Here is an 11,623-nt window from a genome sequence, read left to right on the forward strand (position 1 = left end):
ACTGCAGCCTCCCATTCTCTCCTTCAAGGCCAGCAGGAAAAGACCAGCATCTCTGATATAAACAAAGTATTAGAATTGTGTGCTATGGCTGCTAACCAAAGGGTCGGCAGTTCAAATCCGCCAGGTGCTCCTTGGAAACTCTGCGGGGCAGTTCTACTCTGTTCTACAGGGTCGCTATGAGTCATGAGTCAGAATCGACTCGACGGCACTGGGTTGGGTTTGGTTTGGTATTAGAATTGTGTCTTTTGGGCTCTGACTGGCCTACCTTGAGTCTTGTGCCCATCCCTGAATGCCTCACTATTATGGAGAATTAGGGAGAAGAGTTATGCAGTACTCTGATTCCTCAGCCCAGCTCACGTGACGTGTTTAGATTGGGATGAGTCAGCTCCAGGGAAACCATAAATGATGAAAGTGCAGAAGAGAGGTAACAAAGAAATCAGCCCAAATTGAAAAGCGGAACAAATTACTTCCATGTGATCAAAATCACACCCCCCACAACAATACCACAGTATATTATTCTAGAAAAACATTCCTTTGGTTAGATAGAAATTGACCTCTGGAATTTCCATCCCCAGACCTAAATTTACTTTCTGGAATTACATGGGACAAGACTTCTTCCTCTTCCCAATGACAGTCTTTCAACTCTATGTGGATAGATACCAAGTCTCCCCTTGGTCTATTATCCTCCAGTTTAAGTGTATCAATATACCAGGCGGTAGACTTGTTGGATTGGAAATAAATCAATGCATGATACTAGGTAGGTACCAGAGTCACAATGTGAAAACTAAAAGTAACTTTAATTTTTGTTCTGTTTATCTTTGCTTCAAAGAAATGGTTTTATTAATAAATTGGATAATGATTAATGTTGATAAGGCTACTGAGGAAATAAGCCATTTTCAAGACATTCAGTTCTGGTAATGCTGATTAGGTAATTTGGAACAACCATCCCATTGTAGTCAAAAAATGCTGAACAAAATACTTTTAAATGCTTGTAAAAATATCAAAGAGCTAGCAAAATGAAAAGTTATTAAGACTAAAATTATTAAGAACATGCTAAATCAGAGAGGTCAGTCCTGAACTCAAAGTTGCCTTTGCTTGGAAGCATTTTGCAATCTGGAAGAAATATCAGCAAAACTGACGTGTCATTTTGGCTGCTTCTTGGAGCTAGAGGGAAGAGTTAAGACGTAGAACTCACCAAAGTTAGGGATTTTGATAAACCACTACCCAGTATATGATAGATCTAAAAGGGCTATACCCTTAGGATGAGGGTGAAACAGCTGTAACCCTACTCTTACATGGGCTTTCAATCTGGCTTGAAATCACCTAAATAATCCATAGAACTTCAAGCCTTGAACTTGAATTAAAGTGATCCTAGACTGGTAGCGTCCTAACATGTCTGGCAAAAGTAAATATAAGTTCTTCCTAGAAAAAAAAACACATGATCTCAAACTGTTCCTGCAAATAATTTTTCAAATGTAACGACCAACATACAATCAAAGATAACCAAACACCCAAGAAATTAAGACACTATGAGAGAAAGCCAGCAGAGAGAAAGAATAATAGAAACAGATCCACAAAAATCTCAGATAGTGAGATTACACAACAATCATGTTAGTATTTTCAAAGACATACAAGTTAAGGTTGAAAATTTTGGCAGGCAACTGGGGACTTACAAATTTGACATACTAAATTTGAAGAAGAACCAAGTACAAATTCAATGTCCTATTTTTAAAAGTTAAAATTAAGAACCCAACAAGTGATTTAAACAACGTACCAGACTCAGCTTAAGAGACTTTGTGAGTCAGAAGAAACTATTCACAAAGTTGCCCCAAACCCAAAAACCCATTGCTGTCAAGTCAAATCTGACTCCTAGTGACTCTGTAGGACGGATTAGAACTGCTCTATAGGGTTTCCAAGGAACAGCTGGTAGATTTGGGCCGCCAACCTTTTGGTTAGCAGTCAAGTTCTTAACCACAATGTCACCAGGGCTCTTAATGTTGCTCAGAGAGACAAAAAGATGGGAAATTCAGAAAAGCGGGTAAGAAAAAGGGAGGAGAGAGTGAAAAGGCCTAATATTTTTTTCAAATGGAGTACAGAAGGAGAGGAGAGAAGCATGGGGCTAAGGCAAAGCTGGAAGAGATAATAGCTGAACATTTTCCAGACTTGATAAGAAACCTCAGTATGCAGATTCAAGAAGTCAAGCATATCCTGAACAGGATAAATAAAAAGAAATCCAGTCCTAGACACATCATAGTGAAAATTCAGAAAGCCAAAGACAGGAAAGAAATCTTTAAGCAGTCTGAGATAAAAAGATTAACTTCAAAAGAGCAATGTTAGACTGACAGTTGATTTCTCTCAAGCAATAATGGAAAACAGAAGAGAGTGCTAAGTTACCTTCAATATGCTGGAAGAAAGTAACTGCCAACCTAGAATTCTAAGCCTGGAGAAAATATTCTCCCTAGAATGAAAGCCAAATAAGGCATTTGAAGATACATAAAAACTTTCAGAGATGGCTGCAAACAGACCTGCACTGAGAAAATGCTAAAGGCTGTGTTTTAGGCAGAAGAAAAAGAATCCCAGGTAGAAAGTCAGATATTCAGAAAGGAATAAAGAGCAAATAAAACTGGTAAAACTACGTGAACATTGATGGTATAAAACAACAACAATAATAATATATTGAATCAATAAAGACGTTCATAAATTAAAAAACACAACCAAAAAAAAACTTGTTGCCATCAAGTTGATTCCGACTCATAGTGATCCTAAAGAACAGAATAGAACTGTTCCATAGGGTTCCCAAGGCTGTAATCTTTATGGCAGCAGATCACCAAGTCTTTTCTCCTGGACAGCTTCTGGTGGGTTCAAACCACCAACCTTTTGGTTAGCAGCTGAGTGCTAAATCACTGTGCCACCAGGGCTCCTTAAGATAAAGATGCATGGTGTAATTTGAATAGAAAACACTAAAAGAATAGAAGCAGAGTATATATTTTCCAGCCTAATAGAGAGGGGGAAAAAAAAAGAAAGTTTAAAAAATAATGTAAAAGAAATCAAGAAAGAGAAAAAGAAACAACAGTTGGAACAAATAGCACAAAATAAGATCATGGATTTAAACCTAAATTATATCAGTAATTTACTTTAATATAAATAAATTAATTGCTCCAGTTAAATGGAAAAGATCATCAGACTGCAAAACAAGTCTAATAATATATTTATACAAGGAATGCAGGCATTTTCATAACAAAATTGGTGGGATTATAAATTAGGAAAACATTTTGAAGGGGAATTTGGCAATACCTAAATTACCAAGATTTTAAGTGAATACAGCCTATGAACCAGCAATTCCACTCCTAGGAATCTACCATTCCTTTAGGCTCCTATTAAAGCACAAAGACACAAGAATGCTCATTACAGCATAGTGTGTAACAGCAAAGGACTTGTCACAATCTAACTGCTCACCAAAAGGAACTGGGTTAAATCAATTGACACCTTTATAATAATCTATATAAAGGCATTTTGGAGCCCTGGTGGCACAGTGGTTGACAGCTACAGCTGCTAACCAAAAGGTCAGCAGGTCAAATCCACTAGCTGTTCCTTGGAAACCCTATGGGGCAGTTCTATTCTGTCTATAGGGTCACTATTCCAAATTGACTCAACCCCAATGGGTTCGCTTTTGGTGTAATGGCATTTTATCCAACAATGAAAGATGAATGAAGTAGATTGTTAAGTGCTGATGGTAAGAGACATCCAAGATGTATTACAAAATGAAAAAGTGCCAAGTAGTTTGTACAGTATAAGCCTTTTTATATAATAGACTATGTATCAATACATGCATTAATAAAACATCTGGGAACAATGCACGCATATGTACAAAACCGGCAATGACATTTTTCATGGGAAAAGGGATTGGAGACAGTAGGAGGAAAAGGTAAAATATTTAAACTGTATGTCAAAATTTTATATAATAAAATACCTTAAATTTAAGACAAATAAAAGATGGGAAAAAAACCAAAAGAAAAAAAATAACCAATGCAAAAATTATTTGAAGATTTGCTTTTGTCATATTCAAGGGTTTTACAGCTGAAAGCCTCCTGTTTGGAAGGAACATTATCTTTGCCCTTGCATTTTTCATTTCTGCCTACCACACACACACACACACACATACACACACACGTCCATAAAAGTCTTCTTCTTCCAGGCAATGTCAGAATCCCCTTATGTAGTGCCCACACTTGTAACAACATACCAGCAACACAGGCCGAGAAAACTTTAACCACCATGAGCTCAATAGGAAGCAAATGAGTGAGATATTGCTGTTTAAAAAATAAATGTGGTCTTAAGTGGCATTGTAGAGGTATGTGATGGCCTCATTTTATTCTGTGGTGGTTAGACAGGAACATTTATGTTAAGCAACCCTATTTTTGAGAGCTTTATTGAGATATAACTTATCCACCATAAAATTCATGTTTTAAGTATATAATTAAAAAAAATGTTTTTTAGTGTATTTGCAGAATTATGCAACCATAACTACAATCTAATTTGAGGACATTTTCATCACTCCAAAATGAAACCTCTTTCAGCCCCTCCACTCCCCCCCATCCCATTCACCTATACCCCCTCCCCTTCCTAGGCAACCAGTAATCTTCAGCCTGTCTCTATAGATTTGCCAATTCTGGACAATTCATATACAGAGTATAACTGCCCCATAAGGCTTCCAAGGAGCACCTGGTGGATTCAAACTGCCAACCTTTTGGTTAGCAGCCATAGCCCTTAAGTACTGTACCGCCAGGTTTTCCTCATATACAGAAAGACCTGTGAAAGCTTGAACCTGTGTAATGCAGCAACCTGTCAGAGAAGGAAAACTCAAATATTTTCCACTAAAAAGAGTGTTAGAAAAATGGTAAGACTGCACCGTGTCAGAGATGGAATATTTGCGAGACCCAGAAAAACAAGGCCATCCATTGAGTTCTGGCTCTCACAGGTTTCACTGTAAGTGAAATCCTATAGTGTGTGGACTTTTTTGTCTAGCTTCTTTCACTTAGCATGTTTTTGAGGTTCAGGTATAGTGTAACATGAATTAGTACTTGCGATGGTTAAGATTGTGTGTCAACTTGGCTAGGCCATGAATCTCAGTGTTTTGGCAGTCGTATAATGTTGTAATCACTTCCATGTTGAGATTTGATACGTGATCACCCCCCACATGGGATATGGGGTTACGTGGTACCAGCAGGAGACTGGCCTGTGGCTGCTCGCTGCCCCCTCAGCCTTCATCTCTCTGCCATCCTCCGATTACTTCTTTCTGCTCTTCTTGCCGAGGCTTTTTTGTTTGTTCTGGATCTTTCAGCTGGCTCCTGTTTGTCTGACTGCTGGTTCTTAGAACTTGAGCTAGCAGCTTACCTGCAGTCTTGCCTGCCCATCTTGGCATTCTCTATCTTCACAGCCTGTAAGCAACAGCCCTGCTTTCCAGCCTGATGATCCTGGGTTCACCAGCCCCTGTGCCTACGTGGATCAGGAGAAGCCTCTTTCCTGCCCCCACGGATTTGGGATGTTACCTGTAAACCAAAACCAAACCCATTGCCATCGAGTCAATTCCGACTCATAGTGACCCTATAGGACAGAGTAGAAATGCCCCATAGAGTTTCCAAGGAGCACCTGGCGGATTTGAACCGCCAATCTTTAGGTTAGTAGCTGTAGCACTTAACCACTATTCCACCAGGGTTTCCTTTGGGATATTAAAGCCTCTAAAAAACCACATGAGCCATTTCCTGCATATAAATCTCTCTCCCTCTCTCTCTCTCTCTATATATATTTTTAGGCTTTACTGATTTGTTTCTCTAGAGAACCCAGCCTAAGAGAGTACTTCATGAATAGTATCCCACTGTATGTTTATACCACATTTTGTTTATCCATTCATCAGTTGAAGGACATTTGAGTTGTTCCCACTTTCTGGTTATTATGAACAATGCTCATATGAGTATTTACGTACCAGTCTGTGTGTGATCACGCCTTCATTTTTCTTGGCTGTCTCTATCTAAGAGTGGAATTGCTGAGTCACACAATAACTCTATGTTTAACACTTTGAGAAACTGCCAGACTCTTTTCCAAAGTGACTATACCATTTTATATTCCCATCAGCAATACTTCCACATCTTCACCAACATTGTTATTGACCTCTTTGTTATTATAGCCATTCTAATGGGTGTGAAAGAGTATCTTTCATTGTTGTTTAGATTTACCTTTTCCTAGAGACTAATGATATTGAGCATCTTTTGGTGTGCTTAATGGTCATTCATACATCTTCCTAGAGAAATTTCTACCAAAGGTTTTGCCCATTTTTAAATTGGGTTATTTTTTCTTACCAGTAACTCCATTTTAAGATGGAACAGTGACAAGCCAGAGCACATTCAGGCAAAAATGACAAAAAAAAAAAGTAAAATAGTACTTTTAAGAACTAGAAGAGAGAAGTCTCAGAGGCAAGGAAAGACAGGACAATTGCCTTCAAATATCTGAAGGGCTGTCAAGTGGAAGAAGGAACACACTGTTCTATTTTATTCCAGATGGGGAAACAGAGACCAAGACCTACAGCCACAGAGAGCAGATTCTTCCTCAGTTATAAAAATAAACCTTCTACCAATTACAGTCACACAAAAATCAAACAGGAGATAGGGAGCTTCTGGTCACTGCAGGGGTTCAATAAAATCTAGATGCCTGGAGTCCTTGTGTGGGACAAATGGTCAACCAAAAAGTTGACAGTTCGCATCCACCCAGAGGCTTGTTGGAAGAAAGGCCTGGTGATTTGCTTCTGAGAGGTCACAGTCATTGAAAACCCTATGGAGCAGTTCTACTCTGATGCCCGTGAGGTCACCATGAGTCAGAATTAACTAGATGGCGACTGTTTTTGCTTTGTTTTTTTAATTTGTCGAGGGTGTTGTAAAATTGACCAAAACATGGACAGGGAAATCAACCTACCTTTATTACCTAAAAAATATTTGAAAGCATAGTGTAAGCTAGACACTCTGCTAAGTGATGTGTGAGTTTGCATCTTCCAGCCTGACCCATGCGTCATTTTGTGTTGTTTAGGTCTACATGAGGATATAACTTTAAATCATTGCATGATGCCTTATTTAAGGTACAGCAAAACCTTAAATAATCCACATAAAAAACAGAACATTTTTCTTGTATTTCTCATCATTTATGAGGGGAAAACACACACACACACACACACACACACAAGATATATGAGACAGATTTAAAATGGAAATAAAAACTAACCTCCAGCATATGACTTGAGGGACAGAGAACATTTAACACATTTTCTATACTCCAGAATCCTAGTGTTTTTTCAAATCCTAGTGTTTTTCAATTATGATTTAAATTCAAAATGGCCACCTTGTCATCTTCCAAGATCCTTCAGCATGTTGGAAGCCTAAAGGGGCAGCTGGTACTGGAGGAGTAAATGAGATGTAAGAAAGGACGGCAAATGACAACCCTGTCAGGAGACTCCCCATTTCCTGTGTAACAGGTACACAGAGGCCATAGGAGTGTCATTGTCACCTTGGATGAACTTAGCATGGAGTGAAGAGTTAAGCCAGAGCCAAACCAGTCATGAAGAGATGTTCAAGAAAGTCATCTCAGAACCAGGAGCAACACTGGAGGGTAAGAACCAGAGATGAAGAGGGCACTGCCCTGGGGTGGACCACAGTGGACCAAGAAAGAGCTAAGCTGAGCACAAAGACAAACCAAAGGTGAAGCAGGGTCAGAGTTCAGAAAAGGATGGCAAGACAGAGTGGTTAGGAATCAAGATGGCCGATATGAGCACTGTTTGAATGTGAGCCTTTGAGGTGCACTCTCAGTGATCTGCTGACCCCTGCCTCAGAACTCCATCTGGGGAGGTAATAAAAATGTAGGATGCAGGGGGCCCATTCCAGACTCACTGAATCAGCATCTCCAGGGATGGGGCCTTGGCATGTGCATTTTACCCTGCTCACCAGATGATTCTCGGGCTTTCTAAAGTATAAAACCACAGATCAGAGGACACACACTGAGTGTCTGAGATAGATCAGAAGGCCCCAGATTCAGTGTTCTAGTTGTCCAAGTGCCCTGGGCCCATCCTCACAGGGGGACAATGTAGGACTATGTAGGGGGACCTGCCAGAAAATACCAATACACATAAATTATTGCACTACACTTACTATGGCTAGACAGTGAACTAACCACAATGGCAAAAATACCTACTAATGATAGACCATCTACCCTGTGCCAAGTGCTGAGCCAAGTGCTTTACCTGCATTACTAGATTTAAAGCTTAATTATGAGAAGGCTATTATTGTTATTCCTGACTTATAGATACAAAACTAAGGCTAAGAGGGGCCAAGCAGCTTGTCCTCAGCCACCCAGCTAGGCAATACCAACATCAGGTTATTTCCATACACCAACATGTTGCAAAAAATTTCAACAATAGCTAAAAAAAAAAATTACAGCGATAGTTGATGGTGAATCTTTGGTTAATTAAGGAACTGTTTTCACCAGGGCACACCCAGGTATTATGGTGAAGCAAGCAAGACTCTGCTATCTTTTCTAATCCTCTTGATCCCCAAGCCAGAAGGTATTGTCAGGTTTTGTAATCTCGTTCAGGCCTTTTTTCATTCCAGTGAAGAAGGGTCTGAGATTAAGTTTGGGAAGAGATTGAAAACCAAAGCTCAGAGGAACAGATTAAAACGATGCCGAGGCACCCTGAATCTGGTCGAAAACAATGATAGGACTTTGTTGATGGAGCTGCTGAAGGGAGATAAGACACCAGCCTCATCTCAGGGGGAGGAGGGGGGAGAAAGGAAAGAGAGCAGAGTGAACAGAGATAACGGGGTACAGAACAGAGATAAGAGGTAGAGAAAGGGGAAGGCCAGGGGGAGGACAGTAAGACCAGGGTCCCGGCCACTTCTTTTTTTTTTTTAATTCTCTCACAGTGTATTTTAAAAAGGAGAGGAGGCCACATTTGTGGCAGTATATTTTAAATACTCAATCCTAATCACGCAGTCTCTGGGCCTGAATATATGACCCTATTTAGTAAGAAGTCTAAGCAGGGGCAGATTATCCAATAGGCAAGGTAAGCACAGTGCTTACCTTGCTTAACAGGTCATCTGTAATGAAGAATTTCACATTTTTTTTCACGACATCAAAGATTCTGCTCTTAGGTACATCTGGCATCTGCCTCTCTCTCAACCCCACAGCACCTTCCTACAGAATCAAAACCTCTTTTCAAACTTACACTCCCTGACATGGGAGCCTTACCCAGTAAGCAAGTTAAACACAAGCTTACTTGTTTTTAATTTTACGAGGATGAGAAACCCATGTGAAAGTGTTCACTATAGATCAGTAAGTAAGCCTGTGTTTACCTTGCATACTAGGTAACGTGCCCCTGTAAGGTTGAGTGGTCTCAAGAATGTGAGACCCAGGGCCAAAGGCCTTCTGGCTTCATGCCTTTCAGACCCCACATCCATTTCCAGGTTGGTCCTATTCTGACAGACTAGGGTGGAGGGCAGGTAACCTTACTAAGGTGATTAGGAGAAAACAATAGGAGAAACCCAAAGCTCTCAGTTGAATAGTCCTTACATGTGAGTGCCGAGATGACTAAAGTACTTTTACCTTACAGGGGCCTGAACACAGGGATTAAGGGTCTGTGCTTTGGAGCTGCTCCTAAGTTTGAATCCCAGCTCTACTAGGAGCAGCTACTTTATCTAAGCTTCCATTTCCTCACCCGTCAAACAGATAAAAACAGCAACTAGCATCAATTGGTCTCAACACACCTGGAACAAGGAAGCATGAAGAACACCACAGACAAAAATTATGAGCCTACGAGACAGAAAGGACCACATAAACCAGAGACTACACCAGCCTGAGACCAGAAGAGCTAGATGGTACCCAGCCACAACCAATGACTGCCCTGACAGGGAACTCAACAGAGAAACCCTGAGGGAGCAGGAGAACAGTGGGATGCAGACCCCAAATTCTTGTAAAAAGACCAGACTTAATGCTCAGACTGGGACTGGAGGGACTCCGGAGGCCATGGACCCCAGACCTTCTGTTAGCCCAGGGCAGGAACCATTCCCAGAGCCAACTCTTCAGACAGGGATAAGACTGGAATAGGGGATAGAAAATAATACTGGTGAAGAACAAGCTTCTTGGATCAAGTAAACAAATGAGACTATGTTGGCATCTCCTGTCTGGAGGGGAGATGAGAGGGCAGAGGGGGCCAGAAGCTACCCGAATGGACATGAAGAGAGAGTGGAGGCAAGTAATGTGCTATCTCGGAGAGAAATTAGGAGTGTATAGCAAAATGTATGTAAATTTTTTGTATGAGAAACTGACCTGATTTGTAAACTTTCACTTAAAGCACAATAAAAATTAAAAAAAAAAAAAGGCCCAATTAGCTCTTAGAGATATTTCTTGATTAAATAATGCATTTAATGTGTTCAAGGCAGTGCTTGGCATATAGTAAGTGTTCAAATAATATTAGTGATGACAGTATATTGGCCCCATTGTTAGGTCTAAGCACAAAGCTAGGTGCACAGGTAGGCATCACATAAAAACATTGCTCCACTGGAGTGAGGACACTTGATTCTACTCCTAGTTCATTAATCACAGTGGGAACCTAGACGGTAACTTTGCCTCTTTGGGCTTCCATTTTTCCCCTCTGTAAAATGGGGATATTCCTTTCCTCTGATACAGAGCACTACATGTTTGAAAATGCCTAGAAAAGTGTGACACAAATACAAGGTGGGGTTATTGCCGTTTCTCTAATGTTATACTTTGACAAAGTCAACTACTTTCTGCCAAGGTTATAAAATAAGTTAAGAATGCTTGTTTTACTTAGCCTTCTCCTCTTAGGTCTGAATGTTTTAGTCTCATTCCTCCTTTGACTTGTGGCACTTGAATTACAGGCACAGTTCCACAACTTCAAGAAGAAAGGGTGGATGCAGAATCTGTAAACTCATCCTCTGTTATTCCTTAATTCTTTTTGCCTCCTAACCAAAAACCAAAGTCATTGCCATTGAGTCAATTCCAATTCATAGTGATCCTACAGGACAGGGTTAAACTTCCCCATAGAATCCAAGGCTGTAAACCTTGATGGAAACACACTGCAACATCTTTGTCCTATGGAATGGTTGGTGGGTTCAAACCTCCAACCTTTCGGTTAACAGCCAAGCACTTAAGCACTGCACCACCAGGGCTTCTGTTTTTCCCTCCCAGGTACATTAGAAATGATACAAGATCCGGGATCATGAAATACACAATACAGATAGCAATGGCTTTGTAGACTATAAGCTGTCTGGGAGCAGAGACTGGGCATGTCCTACTCGTTGCTATACCCCAGCACCCAATATGGCCCCTTCACACAAAGGAGAAACCCAATAAGCTTTTGTTGGATGATGGAATGGGGCAGAAACCGGGGTTGCCTACCCAACAGCTATTGCAAATGTCTCCCATGCAATTCTGACTTGAGTCTGAGTGTCAATGTGCACAGCCCAGATGGATGAGTAATGATTAGTGTAATTAGTCACTATTTTTTTTTAAACATTCTCTAACTTCCAGCTGAATAGAATTAGGCTATTTCATTCTGTCAGCAAGA

The sequence above is a fragment of the Elephas maximus genome, chromosome 2 (assembly GCF_024166365.1).
Source record: "Elephas maximus indicus isolate mEleMax1 chromosome 2, mEleMax1 primary haplotype, whole genome shotgun sequence".
Lineage (NCBI taxonomy): Eukaryota > Metazoa > Chordata > Mammalia > Proboscidea > Elephantidae > Elephas > Elephas maximus.